Raw genomic sequence first — 20,338 nt, forward strand, 5'->3', positions numbered from 1 at the left:
GCACGGATGTTAGCTCAGGGCCAGTCTTCCTCAGCAAAAAGAGGAGGATTGGCAGTAGATGTTAGCTCAGGGCTAATCCTCCTCCTCAAAAAAAAAAAGAAAACTACATCCTTCCTCAGGTGTCTTCCACCATTAACATTCCCGGACCCCGAAGCCAACATCTAATCCTTGCCATCTCCATGCCAGTCACTCTTACGTGCTGAATGCTGAGTCCTGAAAATAATCTTGGAAGCTGGACATCGTTGTAAACTCTGTTTTACTAAGGAGCCAACTGAGACTGAGACTTCCAATGGTTCCAAGTCTTGCTGGATTCCCTGCTACTCGCAGCTGGAGCAAGAAAGAGCAGCAGGGGCATCCACGGGCAGCTCATCAGAGAGGCAGAGTCTCAGGCCCCTCCCATACCTACTGGGTCTGAATCTGCATTTTAACAAAAGCCCCAGGGGATTCGTACCCGTGTTACAGTTTAAGAAGTGGTGCCTTAGGTCACAAAGCCATGAAAAGTTAAAGCCAGAAGGCAAATCAAACCCTCTGATATTACATCCTGTACTTTTTCCACCATACCACACCCACGATTCCTCCTTCCAGAAGAAACTGGCCCCTGGTTAGCTCTTATCAGCTACGGTCAGGACGCCAAGCAAATCTCCAAATCTCCGGATGCCCTCCATAATCTCTCTCTGAGGTGCTCTTTAACCCATTACCCACCGATACAGTCATTCCCTGGATGGCTGGCCTCTGCCCCCACCCCCATGTAATTAATCTTGAATCCAAAATTGCAACATTGCCAATAGCTTTGGAAATGATAGATGAACCAACTTTTCAAGCAACCTTAGGGAAAAGACTCAAGGATAAAACCTAAAAGAAAAGCAAAGAGCATTTTTTTTGGTCTACGAAGAGATTAAAAAAAAACTTATGTTGATGATGGGGTGGCAAAGGGCCACCACAGGCACCAGGAAGGACTTTCTTTAAAGAGAATTGGCCTTGGCTTCTCTCTTGATGCTTTGGCTTAGAAGACATCAGAGGGGACCTCCACTTAGCTGTGAACAGTGACGATCTGGAGACCCGCAGGCAAACCCAGTGCCCATTAGCTGAGTTGTAAACACGGTGCTCTCCTGATCTGTTTTCCGAGATGAACTGTATATAAAGCATGTGTGTGGCGGGAGATGATAGCTCGCTTGAGGCTTTCAGCAATCGATGTTTACAGACTATAATGGAAACCACAAGTTTCTTCTTTAACTCAAATCGGTATACATTCCTTCAACCCACAGGCAAATTGGCGCAGGGAGGGGGGCTGGGAGGGGTTCACAGTGAATCATCATTTCACATTTTTTAACAGCTTAATGAGCATCTAGAAATCTCGTATTAGCCAGCAAAAATACAAAGTCTTTTTTTCCCCCACCAAATTCAGCAATGACCCTATTTGGACGTGGAGTCCTTGAGCATCTACTTGAAGTGATCCCTTTCATGTAAGGTGAGTGACTAATGTCTCCACCACAGAGTCACAAACAAAAACATATGAAAGGCTCCACAACTAACTTCAAGTCAATAACCTTCCCTCCTTTTGCCCCAAGTATGGGAGGGGAAAAAAGTTATTTCTCCTAGGTTCCATTAATCCTCTGGAAAGCCCAGCCCAGGGCACTTGGAAGCAAAGACAGAATTCTCAGATCTGCAAAGCAGTTCTCTCAGCCAAGACTCATGGTGCTAACAGACAGATGGTAAATAGAGCTGGGGTTCGAAAGCCACAGCTGTGTGCCTCTGGATCTCTCAGATCTACGTGTGTGATCATTAACATTTTTCAGATTATCTAAAATAGCAGTCTCTCTGTGATCTTGGCAACTTCGGTATCCCTGATCCTCTTTTATATTTTACTTTTAGGGGCCACATGCATAATCTGGGTAAGTAATGGGGAAAACTACAGAATTTCCCAGAGCTACTTGATAACTTGAATGTATGTATGTTTGTGCATAGGTATTTTAATTCTATATTAAATGTCTTTAGTATTTCAATATCTCTCTGATAATTGAGAGGGAGAGACTGAGTTTTTTCTGAAGTTTTGTCCTGAGTCTCAAATAAGTTATCTTTTGCCTTTTCACTCTTCTTTCTCCAAGCCTCTTTAATACTATAGGTCATATGCTGGCTCCCAAGCCATCTACAAGATCCAAAGGATCCCATTTGTCCTTTAGACCAAAGTTTGCGTCTTTTCGATCATCTGTGCCAATTCTGCCAATCCTCCTAAAGGAAGGAGATTTCAAGAGTCACCTAGTTTCATGAGAGAAATTCTGTGAGATTCTCTTCTTGAATTTACAAAAAATAAAATACAAGTGTACCATTTCTGAAATGATGCCAGAGTACATGACCTTGCAATCTCATGGACATTTTTTCAAGTCCCTATGGATTAACTTTAAAACTACCTGCTGTTTCAGAGCAAACATTCATTTCAAGATTGAATTGTAACTCCTGTAGAGTTTGTGGCAATTGAGCAAAATATTTCTGTTATATAGTTCAGTGTGCATTAAATTGAGGTCCAGCTCAAAAGAATCTGGACTTCTTATGACAGATGCTGATAAAATAAAGGATTAAAGAAGTAAATACATTTTTAAGTCCTTTCTAAATTATGTCTCCTTTTATTAGGTAAATTCCTCTAAATAAAGCTAATTCACCTTTGAAAAAGGTCATCTCTGTATATTTATCATTCAAACTTGTCAGAATACATTACTATGTAGTATGGCCTTCTGAGGACACCCTCAGGGCCATCTCATGACTTTTAGCTCAGTTTTCAGTCTTCTTTTCTTCCTCTTGAGCAAAAGGAAAAGAAGAAGCAAGTCATGAACCCTGTGCATTGTGGGCTCCCAAAAGGAGGTTGCAAATATACACAAGTTAATGTATGGACAAAGCAATCTCCATACATGTCTTTTCACTCATTCATTCATTTGTTCTTTCAGTAGAGATTTGTTGAGAATCTAGTATGTATGCTAAGCAAGGTGCTGGGGGACTGTGGCGTACAAAATTGACAGAGTCCATGCATTCATGTAGCTTCCATTGTAACAAAGTTTTAAAGTGTGGACAAAGATGATTAGCTAACTAATGAAAAAGACAATAAACAAATTAATTAGTAAGAAAAATATCAAATGACGTTAAGTGCTTTGTAGAAAACTAAAGATATGTGAACTTTATTTGGATTCTGATTGGAAAACTAATTGTAAAACACATTTTTTAATCAATAGAGGAAAACTAAACACAGCAATGAATTCGATGATGTTAAAGAATTAATGTTAATTTTGTTGAGTGATAGTGGTTTTGTGTCGATGTTCAAAAAGAAAGATAAGTCCTTATCTATTAGAGCCACACACGGAAGTGCTTACAAGTGAATTTGCTAGGTTTTGCTTAAAAACTTTCTTAAAAAAAAGGAGTGAGGATAGAGGAAACAAGAATGGCAGAAAGACACTGGTTGTTAGAGATGGGTGAGGGGCACAAAGGATTTACTGTACTGTTTTCTCTACATTGATATGTTTGAAAACATCCTTAAAGTTAATAATAATAATGATGATGATGATGATGATGATGATGCTAAATTGAATGGATGTGCAGAGTTCACATTTCCTGAGAACTTGTGATATGAAAGCTGCTCTACATACATCATGGTTGTGGCCACTCCATAGGAACAGGTCGAACTCCCACCCAAAATTTGGCTCAGGTGTCTAGAATGATGATGCTAGACACACACCAAGAGGGTATAAAAAGATGTATTACTTCATCGTGAGACTTTTCAGCGACAGCAGGGCAGGCCCCCCCACCCTGGTCTGAAACGCATGGTGTTTTTATTGCGTTGGAGGTGGGGCAGGGTAAGGGTTCCTGTGTGCAGACAGGGGCTTGTGTGGCTTCAATTTCCTACCAGCTCCAAAAGGAGGAGCACCAGGCTTTCTTCTCAGTGTTCTCAGATGTGGGGCACAAGGGAAAGACAGAGGAGTGAGGCTTAAACGTTGTCAGCAATCAAACATCAAAAATTGAGGTCGGACAAATCCTCTCATTCAATCCATACTATGACCCTCTAAGGCAGGGTGGTAGTGCACAGAGGAGGACATCAAGGTTTAGCAGAGTTAAGGGACTTGCCAAGATCATCAAGATAACAACATCAGAACTAGAGCCTACAGTCTTAAGCACACACTGTGCTTCACTACATCATTTCACACGGGGCACGAGGTACATCCACATGCACGGATCGTATTTGAACCACACTCCTACCCAGAAAAGTCAGCAGAGCTTATTATGCTGATATCCAATGAAGAAACTTAAGGCCCATGCCAGGTGGACAATAGAATCAATAAAGATGGCAGATGTAAGAAGCACACAGCCTTCTCTGTTGACAAATTGCTTTTCCTCTGAATGAGTTAGGATGGTTTTGGTTGCAAGTAGCAAAATGGCTTAAACAATAAGGAAGCACATTGTAACCCAGAACAGGAAGCGCAGATGTAGGACAGGATCCAGGGTGAGTGGATTCAACCGTTCAGCAAGGCCCTCAAGGGTCCACGTTCTCTTCATGTTTCCACTGTGCCCCCTCAGTGCTGGTTTCCTTCCCAGGCTGGAATGGGCACAGATGTCACATACACACATGGTGACATCAACAGGGAAAAGAAAAATTCCATGAGAGGAAAAAAGTTTTCCCAGAAGCCCTTCTTCAGATTTTCCTTCGTGTTTTTTGGCCAATGGGCTAAGTCACATGCCCACTCCTGAACAACTCACCGAAGACCTTAAGGCAATGCTAAACTGCAGCAGACATTTGACCTCAGGCTGAGAAGAGAGTAGAACACATTGGAAGTCCACACACACCCAAGAGGGCAGGCTCTACAGTGCCCCAGTAGATTGTGCTACACAAGACTGAGAGCCCAGTGATGCTAGACCTTCAGTTTTATCATGACAAGCCAGAAATCAAGATTCTTTCACATCCAGATTTGTAAATGCTGGAAACAAATTTAATTTTTAAAAACACGTTGCAGGCCAACACTCTATAGCTCAAACAAAACGGGTGTGTTGATTTAAAGTGGTCTTTGGCTTACCAGTGTGCAACCTCTAAGCAAAAGAATCACAGGGATTCTGATCTAGAAGGGCTGATGTGACAGCTGAGGATTTGTATTTCTAACAAGCTCTCAGGTGATACCGATGCTGATGCTGATGTTGCCAGTCCGTGGACCACACTTGGAATAGCACCGCTATGTACTCCTACTCCATGTTGCTTTTCTCCACCCTATGCAGTGACTATATAAAGTCCAATATTTCATAGTCCTGGCTGGAGCAGCCTCCATCTCCCACCTTTCTTTCACTGAGCATCCTACCTGCCTATTGACACCTCTCCTTCCCTCTTCTAGCCCTCAGCATATTTTAGGAAACAAAATAGATTCTCAAGTTGGCCACTGATGCCCTTTTCCTACCCCTCTCTCCAATGAAATGAAATAAAATGAAATGAAACACACCATGATATAGAAAGGCAGGAAGAACTTCAAACAATCTGGCTCATTATTTCCCTCCACAAACTAGGGAAAGGCACAAATAAATAAAGACAATATTGCTGAGGGGAAGCCAACGCAGGCTGGGCCTGGTTTTCGCCAAGCAGTGACCTCCTCCAGTGAATTAAATGCCCAGAGCCTCACAGCCTCATCTGGTCCTGATTTTCAATAGGCAGTAAACTGATACGTTTTTTTTTTTCACTTTCATTATAGCTTGTTTTCATCTAGTTTATATTTCCAAATGTACTGGTTTTCAAGCCTGAACTGTCATATTAAAAAAAAAAATACAACTTCAAAAAATGTAGGCTAGCCGACCCAATGGCACCAGGGAGGGGGCCCAGCCCTTGGCTTGTGGGATCTCCTTGGAGATTTTCTTTTCCCTGAGTTAATCTCATTGGGACTCATCAAGTTGGTGGGCGGGTAGAAAATGGGCATGAAGGGGCCCGAACTGCCTCCCTACCCCTGTGTGGAGTGACGTGCTGAGCAGAGAGAAAAGAGAATGGAGGACCCTCTTGAGGTTCAGACACTGCACACTCCGACCCGTTTGAGCTCCGGGACAGAGGAGTTTTGAGGGAGTGAAAGGCAAGGGTAGCCAGTCTTACAGCAGAAATTTGTCGACTTGCCAGATGATGGAGAAAAGGGCTAACTCTCCCAACCAGTGAGAATAGTGGGGGCCCATGTTTTGTGCACAAAAAGGAGCAGCCAAAACCCTTCCCTCTGACTAAGTCTCAGAAGGATTAGTCAGCAGATGGAACGAACACAATTGGGAATGAGCTACGGACATTCCCAGCACCCACCCTGAGGTGCATGGACAACACACCCTTCTGAACGATGAAAACCATCCAGGGGGACCCTCACAGATGCCTGCCAAGCCTCCAGCTGCACCATCATCAGAGGATCTGAGCTCATTTTCTTGGGCAGGTGCCTCCCTCCTCTGAGCTCTCTGCAGCTGGTCAAGGCAGTGTTTCCTCCCCACTGCAGGGGGTATGACTTTGGCCATGGGGGGAGTACGGTAAACAGACTTGCAAGCTCTCCGGAGTAGAACTCAAGATCTCATGGTTAGTACTTCAAGAGGCTCAGGCCACCCTCAAGTCTGGACGAAGATGTGGTGGTGAATTGGGATTCACCACAAGGCAGAGTCCATTTTCTGTAGCTCCTACGCACAGTTCAAAGACGGGCTTTTTTCATTACAGAAATGATTCAGAATATAAATCCAAACATGCTTTTCCTCCAAGTTTAACTTTTTACGTAGCAGTATAAAAAAATAAATATTTGAAGTGTTGGCCGTCACGGTCTTTCTCTGAAGTCTCTTTCCTCCTGGCTGATTCCAAGCTTCATTCTTTCTTCTCCCCATCTCTTCTGCCAAGGTTCTTGTCATCCCTGGGTGGCAGCCCTCTCCCTTCAGAGGAGGCTTTAAATCTTTGCTCTCTGGTCTCTCGAAGCTTCTGTTTCTATCTGGTGTCAAGTTCAGGAAGTCAAAACATTTTCCCCAATTCCCATCTTTTAGTAAATGCCTTTTGGTAGTCTGACCATTCTCTCTTGTTCTATTTTATCCATTTTCACACACACACACACACACACCTCCCCTCACCTTTATTTCTTTCTCTCTCTCTATCCCTTCTTCTCTCCTTCCCTTTCTCTCTTCGCCTTTAGAAACCCAGGGCAGTCAGTATATACCACGCAGGCAGTCAGTATATACCATCTATATATTATGCTGAAGAAATTTGTCTCACTATAAACTGAGAAAAAAAATTTTAAAAGAATACCAGACCTCAAGTTTATGAGTTCTTCATAATCAGTCGTAAAACTCATTACGTTTTCAGGCTTTGCTGGATATTGTGTTTTAGAGAAATTATCTCACCCATTCCTCAAATAATTCTGTGAGTGAGGAACCGCATCATGCCCATTTGGGAATTCAGAGAGGTTAAGCAATTAGGCTGAGGGTACACAGAGAGTAGATGATGCAACCAGGGTTTCAATGCCGGCAGCCAGACTCCAGGGCCCCTGCTTTAAACACGTTATGTTAACTCCTCCTCCCTCTAAGAGGTTCAGGAAAGGATCTGATAGACTTTCCTCCGGAGCTGAGGATAAGATACCTAAGCCTACAGTTTGGCTCAGGTACTTGGGATCTGAGAAACGTCCAGAGTTCTGCCGAACAGGGGTACCCTATGCTATTAGGAATCAAGACACCCCATCTCGTCACAGAGCTGTCATTCTCAGTCTTGGCTGCATTCAGAATCCTGATGCCCAGGCCACACCCCAGAGTCTGTTGCATTAGAATACTCAGGTTGGGAGGTGGAGTGGAAGCCAGGCATCAATATTTTTTAAATCTTCCCTGGTGATTCCAATATACTGCCAAGACTGAGAAACACTAAAATAGTCCAATATCAGGCAGCATCAAGCAAATTAGGAGGGCTCCTCTTTTATGAGAGACAGGGCTAGCCCACCATCTCTGAAGTCATGGTATTAAGTGATCAAATTCATGCTTTTCCTCTCTATCAAGTCAGCTAGGGAGAAACCTGCCTAACAACATCCAAAAGGCAGCTGGCTGTAAAGAAAAGTGTTTTGAACTTGGAACCGATGACCTGGGTTTAGGTTCTATCATTCTGTTGTGTTCTAACTATGTGACTCTTTTTTTAATCGTGGTAAAATATATATAACAAAATCTACTATCTTAACCATTTTAGGTGTACAGTTCAGTGGCATTAATTACATTGACATTGTGATGTGACCATCAGCACCATCCATCTCCAGAACTCTATTCATCATGCAAAACTAAAACTCTACACCCTGTAAATAACAACTCCCTGTTTTTCCCTCCCTCCAGCCCCTTGAAACCCACCATTCTACTTTCTGTCTCAAGTAGTGTCAATCTTTTAGAATTTATCCTTCCGGTGGGTGTGTAGCGTGATACCTCATTGCGTGTTTAATTTGCATTTCCCTCATGACTAATAATGTTGAACATCTTTTCACAGACTTCGTGTTAGCTTGGGCTGCTGTAACAAAACCATAGCCTGAGTGGCTTAAACAACAACAGAATTTATTTTCTCACAGTTCTGGGAGCTAGAACTCTGAGATTATGGTTCCAGCATGGTTGGGCACTCTTCCTGGCTTACAGCCAGCCATTTTTTTGCTGTGTACTCACAGCAGGGGTTGAGGGGTTGGGGATGGGATGGGACAAGAGACACAGAGAGAGAGAGAGAGAGAGAGACAAAGTTCTCTAATGTCTCTTCTTACAAGGGCACTAATCTTATCAGACTAGGGCCCTGCAGTTACACCCTCTCTAATGATATTACCTCCCAAAAGCCCCATTTCCAAATGCCATCACATTGGGCATTAGACATCACATTGGGCAAAATTCAACATGAATTTTGAAGGGGCACAAATATTCAGTCTATAACATTGGCCATTTGTATAAGTTCTATTTTGAAATACCTATTCAAGTCTTTTGCCTATTTTTGTATTGGGTCATCTGTCTTCTTATTGTTGAATTGTAAGAACTATTTATATATTTTACATAAAAGTCCTTCATGAATCCCCCCAGTACACAGTTGTATATTTTAGTTGTGGGTCCTTCTAGTTGTGGCATGTGGGATGCCACCTCAGCATGGCTTGATGAGCAGTGCCACATCCAGGTCCAGGATCTGAACCCATGAATCCCTGGGCCACCAAAGCAGAGCTCATGAACTTAACCACTCGGCCACGGGGCTGGCCCCTTTTTTTCCTTTTAAAATTAGTTCTTTTGAGTCATATCTAAGAAGGGTTTGCCTATCCCAAGGTAGTGAAGATTTTGCCCCACGTCTTCTAAAGTTTTATATTTTTAGTTTCTATTTTTAATTTTCTATTTTCAGCTTTTATGTTTAGATCTAGAACTCAGTTTGAGTTAATTTTTACATACAGGTTTCCTCCACTATCCAAAAGTTCACTTTATACCACTTTGCTTTTACAAAAGACCTACATTAGTGCCTGTTTTCGCTAATCAAAAGAAATCCAAAGAGGATTTTTGTTTTTATGATAAAAGGCAAAAATAGCGTTCAGCATTTGTTTTGCAGCGAGCCATTATTAAGGCTAAGCAGTCAAGCATACTGTCATATTTCAAGCCTTCCACATCAGCCACAGCAGGTGAGGAACCTCAAACTTCGACATGGAGGCAGGCAGACATAGAAGAAAGTATAGACATTAGCGACCCGCCTGTCCTGATAGAGTTGGATGACGATGAGATGTTAATAGATGACCCTCTTCCTCTCTGTCATACACCCCCGTCTCCTGTACCTCCCACCACCCCGACCTCCGACGACTCAGCCCAACACATCACTACCACCACTGCCACTTGCCAGTCTTCCAGTGCACTCACCGTCCTCCCAATTCTGGTAAGTGAAATTACTGTACATACAATTACTTCTACTTTATACCGGCTGTGTATTTATCATATCGTTGCTGCTTTCACTAGATGTTAGTGTTATTTTAGGTTTTATGTGTTATTTGGTTTGATTTGGTAGGTGATTTTTTTCTGTCTGGGAACATTCAAAATTTTCCCCATTCAAATTAATGGTAATTGCTGCTTCACTTTACGCCATTTTGGCTTATGTAAGTTTCATAGGAACGCTCTACTTTCAGATAGTGGAGGATATGATGTCATGAGATAAGGGCCACATTTGACACAGGGTGAGCACTCAATAAATGATAAATTCTATAATTATTCCTTTTATTAGCAATTAAGGATATTAAATGCCACAGTTACCCATTTACGGCAAAAGACTAGGGAGATTTACACTAAGAAAAAAAACACAGAATGGGGCACTTATCAAAACTACAAGCTTTTTGTTTGTAAGAAGCCTGCCTTAACTGGCAGAGTTGTTGGCTGTAGCTGACGCTCCCAGGTTCCCACCGAAATCCACTTGGCCTATCCCCAAGGGAGCCTGCAAAGAGCTCCACTATAAATGGACCTGGTTCTCCTCGTCTCTCTCTGCCCAAGGCCATTCTCTGGCTCTGGCTCTACCAACATAAGGCAGACTGGAAAGTCTCAGTTGGATGGTAACAACTTAGGAGCAACCCCCAACACAAGAGGGACCAGAGTTCGTGAATACATCTCCAAGCTGCCTCATCCTCCACGGGACAATTTTCAGTTGTGTTTTACACAGTGATCCAGAGGGTCCCCAGCAGGACTGAGCCCTGTGGAGGTATTCTGTCCCTTCACAACCTTCATTGGCTTTCTTCCCTTCCCTCTCTCACTTTCCCCACTCCTTCCGTGTGCTCCCTAGGATTCACTCTCAAATAATCTACTTACACCAAAAGTCTCATTAGAGGGTCTGCCTTTGAGGGAACCTAAACTAAAACCGGGGCTGGCCTCAGAAATGCAGTGTTTTGGGCACACATGAGTGCTTCCAGGGAAAGGTTCCCCTCTCTGGAGAAAGGAATAAGAGAAGCAATTTATTCTAAATCAAGAGCCCAGTTAGAAATAAAGAAGAGAGGGGCCGGCCAGGTGGTGCAGCGGTTAAGTTCACACGTTCTGCTTCTCGGTGGCCCAGGGTTTGCCAGTTCGGATCCTGGGTGCAGACATGGCACCGCTTGGCAAAAGCCATGCTGTGGTAGGCGTCCCACATATAAAGTAGAGGAAGATGGGCATGGATGTTAGCTCAGGGCCAGTCTTCCTCAGCAAAAAAGAGGAGGATTGGCAGCAGATGTTAGCTCAGGGCTAATCTTCCCCAAAAAAAAAAAAAAAGGAAAGAAAGAAAGAAGAGAGAGAGTCACTCAAGGTAGGTTTTGTTCCCAAACCCTCCACGGTATCACACTCCTAGGGTTCAAAAGTCTTTATTCTGGAAACTTCCTAGCCGAGTATTTCAAGGCCCTTGGCAAAAACACCTTACTTAAGGTAGCAGTTTCATGAAATAGTGGAGTAATGTCTGGGTCGTGCCTGCCTTTTCTATGAGAAACAAGCCACGAGCTATAAGCCAGAGCAAGAGGACATCATCCCAAACACAACAGTTTTGCAACACAGACAGTTTTCTTTGAAAGGGCTCTACGAACAGATTTCTCTCACTTGGGAACTTCAATAGAAGATAATTATTCTTTTCTGCCTCATAATATATATTAAAAATGTTCAAATGTGGCTTTCCAGGGATATCTGCCAAATATTTTCAGGCACCAGATCCAGCTTTACTTAATTTTATATAGCCTGCTCAGTCTATTATAAAATACCCTTTCATGCAGTATGAATTTGCTAAAGAGGCTAAAATATATTCCTTTATATTAAAAACCTAATTTAAAAAGCCTTCAAAGTTGGAGACTTTTGCCCTTGGACCTATTGCATGAGGAGGTAGCCTTTGAAAGAAATTGAAGCCCTCCTGAAATGTACACTTCTCTAGGATTTCACTACCACCACGAAACAAAATAAAACAAGACCATCATCTTCCAGGAAAGGCAATGTACATGACAATAAGGCTGTTTTCACGTAAACAGTATACTTTATTACCACCAGGGCATACCAATCTCAATCACTATGTTTCACGGCCCTTTCTGTTTTTATGAGCTCATGCCAACAACTAGTAATGAGCACAAAAGCCTGTGCGAAACACTGCATTTGTTGGAGTGTTTGTGTTGGCCTCCTTAAAATCGGCTGATTTCCAAATCACATTCTCCACCCCACCTTAGTTATATTTATACTGTTGTGCAGAACAAACTTGGATCCGTATTTAAATATGAAATGCTTTGTGGCCATTCGTGCAAATCTCTTTATCGGGGTCTCGCACATTAACGCCCTTCACAATTGACCCACTGGCTGATTGTTTAACATAACGTTTCCACGGGGCTGCTTTCACGCACTCGCAGCCCTGTTTTTACTTTTCTTAGCTTTCCTGGACAATCAAAAGGAAGTGGAACAGAGCCGGCTTGCTGAAAGCTGGAGCTGCCCCAGTGTCTCCTCCTACCTTCTGTCTGGGGTTTTGTTTTTCTGCTTCTTTTCTTTTCCGTCATTTTTGGTGGTAGAGAAGACAGAGCCAGACCATGCAGCTAAAATCTCTCCATCCTCTGTCTGCTGCTTCTCCCTCCTGGCTCAGAGTCAAGGTGAAGACTCTTTGTGACCAGGCTCCTGAAGCCAAACTGGGCTACCTCCGTTTCGGCAGAATTGTGTTCTCTGTTGATTCACAAAACCAGTGCAAAGGGGTCATGGGGGACGAGGGGGGCTAGTGTTGGGGGGAATATAATACCCCTCTTTCTTAAAGTAACGGTAACATCCAACTTAGGAAATCTGAATTTCCTCATTCCTCTTTAACATGGGGGTTGCTTTAATTTCGAGGGTTCCACACTACTTTCTTTCCCTCTCTTGCCATGGTTTCCTTTAGCGAGAAGGGTTGCAACCTGCCCAAACTGAATCAGAACGACTGAAGGTGCCCAAGGCACTTTCTTTGAAAGAACGTTCCCACGAGATGCTCTGGCTAGTGACTTAGGCTCTAAGCTCAGTTTTCTCTTCTGTAAGCTAGAGATTGATTTCTATTTATTGAGTGCTTACTGTAACTACTAGACACACCAGGTACACACATAACAGACAGTAACAGCGTCTGTCTCACAGGATGCTTGTGAAGACTTAACAGATTGTCACAAGTGAAGCACGGAGCACAGGGTCAGACAAGTAGTGACCGTTCAGAAACGTCAATCATTATCGTCATCACAAATCATGAATCATGGTGAGATTTAAGAGGTCTAGGGACTAACAATGAATGTCTCTACCATGGTTAATATAATGCTCTAGAGCTGAAAGTAAGTTAATTAAGGGACAACAGCTACAAACTTCCATGAAAATGCCTTATCCAGAGTGAACATTTCATCTTTACAAAGAGCGACTATACAATTTTTTTTTTTTTTTTGAGGAAGATTAGCCCTGAGTGTACATCTGCTGCCAATCCTCCTCTTTTTTGCTGAGGAAGACTGGCCCTGAGCTAACATCTGTGCCCATCTTCTTCTGCTTTATATGTGGGACGCCTGTCACAGCACGGCATAGGTCTGCACCCGGGATCCGGACTGGTGAACCCAAGGCCACCACAGCGGAACGTGCAAACTTAACCACTGCACCACCGGGCTGGCCCCAGGGGTGACCATATAATTTTTGGTCCAATCTGGGACAATTCTGAGAATGAGAAAAGGTGTTAAAAATAAACAAAATGAACTAATGTTTTGAATTTAAAAAAATTAGCCAACATATTGATTTTAATTTATCAGTAGAACTATAAAGTAGTTCTATTCAAAACTATTTTTGAAAAATAATATTCTAAAGTATTAACATAAAATGTAGCCATATATATCTTTTAAATTTTAAACAATATTTATTGTCTGAACATTAAAAAAGAACACAAGGGGGCCAGCCCTGTGGTGGAGGGGTTAAGTCCAGACTGCTCTGCTTTGGCAGCATGTGTCCATGGGTTCGGATCCCAGGCGCAGAGCTACACCTCTGTCAAGCCATGCTGTGGTGGTGACCCATGTACAAAACATAGGAAGATTGGCACAGATGTTAGCCCAGGGCTAAGCTTCCTCAAGCAAAGAAAAAGAAAAAGAGCAAGATTGGCAACAGATGTTAGCGCAGAGCAAATCTTCCTCACCAACAACACACACACACACACACACACACGCAAAACGATTTTCCTTTGTATTTATTTATATACGTTAATCAGTCTCTTATACCATAATGTTTTTCAACATTATCTCATAATTTTTCTTATTTTCATAAAAATGCCTGAGCTCTTTTTCAGAATTGCATGATTAAAGTATGCGAAACTTTTTATTCTTTTAAAGAGAAAATTTCTTTACATTTACTGTGTTACTTGCCAAGCTCACAGCAAATTCTACTAAATGAAGGCTATCTCAGTCTTCTCAGTCTGCTATACCAAAATATGACAGACTGGATGGCTTAAACTGTAGAAATTTATTTTTCACAGTTCTGGAGGCTGGGAAGTCCAAATCAAGGTGCTGGCCAATTCAGTTTCTGCTGGAGGTTCCCCTCCTGGCTTATAGGTGGGCTCCTACTTGCTGTGTCCTCACATAGCAGGAGGAGGGAGAGGATGGAGGACGGAATAGGGAGGATGAGGGAAGCGGGGAGAGAGAGAAAGCAAGAGAGAGCTCCTGTGTGTCTCTTTTTATAAGGATACTAACCCTGTTGGATTAGGGCCCCACCCTTATGATCTCATTTAACCTTAAATACCTGCTTATAGACCGTATCTCCAAATGTAGTCACACTGGGGGACAGATATTCAACAGATAAACTGGGGCGGCAGGTGGGGGGGTTACACAGTGCGGTCGATAGCAAAGGCCATTATCAAGGCTACCTTTTTATTGAAATATTTCAGCCCAAATATTTTCACAGGTACAGACTTTTGTCTCTCTTCAGAGAACTCAGGCAAATATTTTTACAAGCAAAATTTTTCAAAACAACTTCATTTTTATTGATAATATTTTTGAATATTTTGCCAAACTTCGATGATACAGAATCCTGGACCTTCTCAATTTCATTTTCTTCCAGTATGTAGAATACAACTCTATCTGGTTAAAAATAGGAGCTCTATCAATAGATAAAACTTCGCACAAGAGTTTTTCGATACCATAATTCTATTTTCAAATGGAAATCTCACACACCATTCGAGCCCTCATTGTTTAACATGTTTAATTTGTAAAAATGAACTCAAATATCTTCCTATCTGTAAACTTTTTTGTCAATAGTCTCAGGTCTCTAAGAGCTTCAACTGCTGAAATTTTCTTGACACTCCATTCACTGAACAATTTTATTCAATGATTTCCAAGTGGTTTTGAAGAAGATGCAACCAAATCGAGAAAACTCATTCACAAAAAATAGTTCACCTTCACCAGCATGAACTTCCAGAATCTTAAATTCCATGAGCCAGGTGACAAAAAGACCAGTCAAATCATTAATAGAGCCACTTTCAGTGATCTTCTATTCAAAGCGTGCCTTGGAAGCATTGTGCAGGCTGCCCCAGGGCCATGGCACAACTGGCTGCTACACTGAGTGTCTGGCAGGAACAGAGCCTTCGTTCCTCTCCCACCACCACCTCCAGAGGAAGTTAGCTGACTGCAGCCACTCCCGCCTGGATGCATTGTGCATGCTGTTCTAGAAAGGGAGATGTTGATTTTGATGTATCTGGAAAGAGTTAGGAAAGAAAAATTGGTCATCTCTACTCCTTTTCAGATTTGACCACTTGTTGAAATGAGAACCCTATCTACTCCGCACCCACCTCACACACTGCGAGGCAAGGGCATGGGAGGAGTGGAAGGACAACGTGGAGGGCTTCCAGGCCTCTCGCAGATCATTTTAATCCAGATACGGATAACAGTTCTTCACTTAAAGGAAAATGGCAAGGACAAAAGCTAACCCATGTGGATGACAGAACAACAGATGTCAACCAAGAATGCCCAAGCAAACCAGTGCATCCCGCACAGCCACTCACCCGACCTTTGTGCCTCTTCACAATGATAAATCCTTGGAGCCTCCCCGTGGAGATAAGTAATGTATCCATCTTTCAGGTCCTCCGAATGGGATCTGCTTAGCAAAAAGAATCCACCGTGTCCTAATGAAACTTCATTGCTCTAGCCTCAGAAGGGGCTTTGCTGACCATTCACTGCCCTCTTCCTGAGCTCGTTGTCCCCCAGATTCTAAGAGGAGAGGAGAGGAGGAGGCACAAACAGGCTGAAAGCCATCAGAGCCTTCCGTCTGGAAAAACGAGGAAGAGAGGGGTATTGAATGCACTTTTAACCCTCATGAAGCCTGACGGCGTAGGGTAACCACGAGGGCAGTCACATCATTTCAATCCTTGTCTATATTCCACTTGCAGTTTGGGAGTCTACAGTGGACAAAACCGCCAAAACCTGCTCTCACGATTGTAGTTTAAAAATCTAGGAGGTACTTTCCCTGCACACAGTCCCAAAAGCTTGGAACAGCTAGTTTTAGGACAAATTAATGACATCCAACTTTACATTCCACACAGCAAATCCTGGTGTTACTTACTTCAAGAGCTAGTTTCGACTGAAGAGAGAAACCGTTTCAAGAAAAAGAGGTGAAGCAAGCAAGAAGTTTTGTGGTAGTTTACATCCACAATTCTGCCCCTAAAATCTCTCTTCCCGCAGCTTTCAGAGCTAGATCACACTCTGCATTTAATTAGGATATTCCTTATTTTTAAAGCTGTCACCAGCAAACTAGGAGATTTCACCAAGTCACTCATTTACCTATTCATTCACTCAAATATCCCTTCAATGCACATTTGTCAAACACTTTTGGAGACAAATGGCAGCTTAGGCTTTGTAAAGCTGCAATATTTTCCAGAAGAGAACCCTGCTGCAGTTGTGGGATGTTCCTTAGATATAGTCGAGGGGATATTCACACTATCTAACAATGGTAGAGCATGGGCACCAGCCAATCAGAATGATACCCTCCTATAGACTGACTATTCGTGTCCCCCCAACTAATCTCCAATGTGATGATGTTTGGACATGAGGCCTCTGGCAGGTGATTAGGTCATGAGAATGGAGCTATCATGAATGGGATTAGTGCCCTAATAAGAAGAGGCCCCAGAGAGCTTCCTCATCCCTTTCACCATGTTATAACACAGCAAGAATACAGCTGTCTAGGAACGAGGAAGCGGGTCCTCACCAGACGCAGGCTCCTTGATCTTGGACTTCCCATCCTCCAGAATTGTGAGAAATAAATATTCACTGTTCAAGCTACCCAGTCTATGGTATTTTTGGTATAGCAGCCAGAATGGACTAAGACACACCCCCACCACTCAACCAATAAGAAAGGAGGAAGCTGAGAATATGCTGTGGCCACCCCAATACTTACCAGCTGAAAACAGCCCTGTAGCAGCCTAAGTTTCTGACAATGGTGAGGAGAGATCTTCCTAATGATCATATGTTTCTAAATGCTGTGGTAAAAGCAAGAGTAGGTCAAGCTGTAACGTTAAAAGTTCTCCTGTACTACTTTCTGAAGAACTGAAAGGAAAACCTGAAATGTGTGTATCTACATTTCATTCCACTGTGTCAATTCAAGCTGAAAACTGGAGAAGGTACTGGGTGCCTACTACAGATAGACATGGTACCCGTGCCTTACTTTTATAAACTCTAATTCTCACAACAGCCTTGTAAGTATTACTAAATCCACTTTGTAGATGAGAAAGTGGTCTCTGAGAGGGTCTGTGTTTTGCTGAGGTCACACATTAGCTCATGGTGATGAGTTTCAAAACCAGGTCTGTCAAACACAGGTCATCTCCCCTTCTTTTTAATTTTTGGGGGAGAACTAACTTCTCCCACATTGTGTTTACTCTTAGGAAGAGTATGAAATTGATCAGCTCTCTCCTACCCAAGGGATAGATATATGATCCAAGTAAGGTTTGGTGAATTGCAAAAATGGTCACACTTCTTCTCCACCACTGCCCCCATATCCATATACTGCTTTGCAAGATGAATTTTGCAGCTCCTCTCATGAGGAAGTGAAGTCTATTTCCCTACCTCTTGAATCCAGGCTGGCCTTGTAACTTGCTTTGGCCAAAAGAATGTGGCAGAAGTGACATGAAAGTTCTGAGCATGGGACTCAAGAGACCTTGCATAGTTCCACTCTTACATCCCTGCTCAACTGACATATGAACAAATTCTTGCTGGCTTGCTGGAGGAGGAGAGACCATGTGTTGTAGAAACAAGCCATCCCATTTGGGCTGTCCTAGATAGACCAGCCCCCAATCAATATGGCAGCTAATGGAAGATGCATGAATGACCCTGGCTAAGATCAGCTGGGCCTGGACCAGAACTGCAGAAAAGTTCACCTGAGCTCAGCCCAAACTCTCAACCTGCAAAATCATGAGCTACACAGTGTATTTTAAGCCACAAAGTTTTGGAGTAGTTTGTTACACAAGAAAAGCTAACCAATGCTCAATGACGGAAAAGACCTATGATAATCCCAGAGAGGCCCATGACAAGATTTTTAACTACTTCTTGCTGCCTAGATCACTAGGTCATCCCTGATTCTTCCCCTCTTCACTTGATTCTGAGCCTGACTCCCTAACATCATCTTTGATACTCTGAGCCACCTGCATCTTATGACAAGTTCCTTTTGCTTAAGTTTGTCAGAATTTCTGTCAATCCAAAACAACTTAACTTATCTTAAAGACTTTGGTCCCAGCTCTTTATTTTACTGCTGGGAAACTGAGACCAACAAGGAACGTTAGTTATCTGCTCAGAATCATCCATCAGCTATCAGGCAGATGCCAGGACCAAAATCTAGACAACCTGATGTAGATAATAGGACCATTATCATCATATAAAGCCATCACCCTAGTCATGACATAAACCAATCCGGTATCAGGAAAGCCAGGCTAGCTTCTGTAAAAAGCAATCTCTCAATCTCAGTGGCTTACCACAATAACGTTTTCATTTTCTTGCCTCTCCCTGGCCAGTAATGGATTTTTCTGGTGAAGTAGTCTTCCATGTGCTTATTCAGGGACCCAGCTCCTTCTATATAGTAGCGCTACCTTCCTCTAGGTCTTAGGGATCATCCCTATTCAGTCAGCTCCTGGGAAAAAGGAAAAGAGATGGTTGATGAGAGGGTTTTATGAGCCAGGCCTGGAAGTAGCACCTATCATTTTACTCACATTCCATTGGATAAAGCTCAGGCACATGACCACATCAAGCTGTAAGGGAAATACAGTCCAGCTGTGTCCCAAGGATGAAGTGAGAGCACGATACAGGCAAATCTTTGCCACAGACTCTTAGCTGATTTTATATAGAAATCACATCATTGAGATGAAGTCCTTTCTGCTCCTTAGTAAATCACTCCATTCCAAAAAGTGACCAATAGAAGAACACATCCACTTTTTATGTGTTGTTGAATAAAAGATAATAAAAGATGTTGCTCATGCAATAGCGTATCCAGAATCTGAAATTCTTACATTTGCTGCAGCTTGCTAAAGAAAAAGCTCTGCTTAGAGACAGGAAACCTGGTTCAGAATACACTATCGTCCCGCCACAATATTCTGTACTATTTCCTTCCACAAAATAAGCCTTGGGTTAGGGGGCAGGGATTCCACAAGGAGTCATCTGCTTTCTTTTGTCAGATGAACACCAAGTTTAGCAGCTTACCAACCACTAGATTACTCTCAAGATTTTGGCACCACATTAGATCACTCAGCTACATTGAGGAAAAAATCATTTCTCTGCTTCCCACCCCACCCCCCCCCCCCCGCCCCTACTGGACTTTTTTCCCCCTTCTAATTTCATAAGAAAGTCCTCAGGAAAAAGAGACTTATAAAAGTATCAAATTAATAGATGCGTTGAGCCTACATTTTTCTTTTCCCATGATGCATTCTAAATACCAAAAAAAGACTAGACAAGAAAGCGAGACCCATCCATCCACATTCCAAGACACGCTCCAGTTATCCAACCATTGCAGAGCATTGCCAGGATGCAGAGACCATAATTTGGACTAGAATCCAGCAATTTCCAACATATTCCAGTTACTTACTTGATACTGAAGACTCTGACCGGCCATTAAGTAGCTAATGGACTTTGTCAGGGAACCTGCTCGGGGGTCACCGTGGCATCTTATTTGCTGTAAGTTGCTGTACTTTGAACCACAAAGCACTCCTCTGAACAGCTGAGATTACAAAACAAAGCCTGGAATGCATATACTCTCATTCCCTGTTTTCACATTGCTCTGCTTCCAAAACGTTTGGCTACTTTTTCTTCCTCTCCCCACCCCCAGCTCTTTCTTAAGGATGGAGAAGAAATCTAATTCTCATAAAATGATTGGTTTTCAAAGTATGTGAAGCATTTAGAGATTTATTAGAAACAGTTTT

At 42.7% G+C, this 20,338-nt stretch overlaps 1 long non-coding RNA gene across 1 annotated transcript in view; it reads right to left on the reverse strand.

The window, feature by feature from the left end:
- Positions 1-19,056, reverse strand: part of LOC139078163 (uncharacterized) — a 94,914-nt gene extending 75,858 nt beyond the window's left edge. Inside the window, exon 1 of the long non-coding RNA XR_011530977.1 lies at positions 18,902-19,056. This is a non-coding gene — a long non-coding RNA (uncharacterized lncRNA). The remainder of the gene's footprint in view (positions 1-18,901) is intronic.
- Positions 19,057-20,338: the final 1,282 nt, after the last annotated feature.

The sequence above is a fragment of the Equus przewalskii genome, chromosome 21 (assembly GCF_037783145.1).
Source record: "Equus przewalskii isolate Varuska chromosome 21, EquPr2, whole genome shotgun sequence".
In the NCBI taxonomy this organism is placed as follows: domain Eukaryota; kingdom Metazoa; phylum Chordata; class Mammalia; order Perissodactyla; family Equidae; genus Equus; species Equus przewalskii.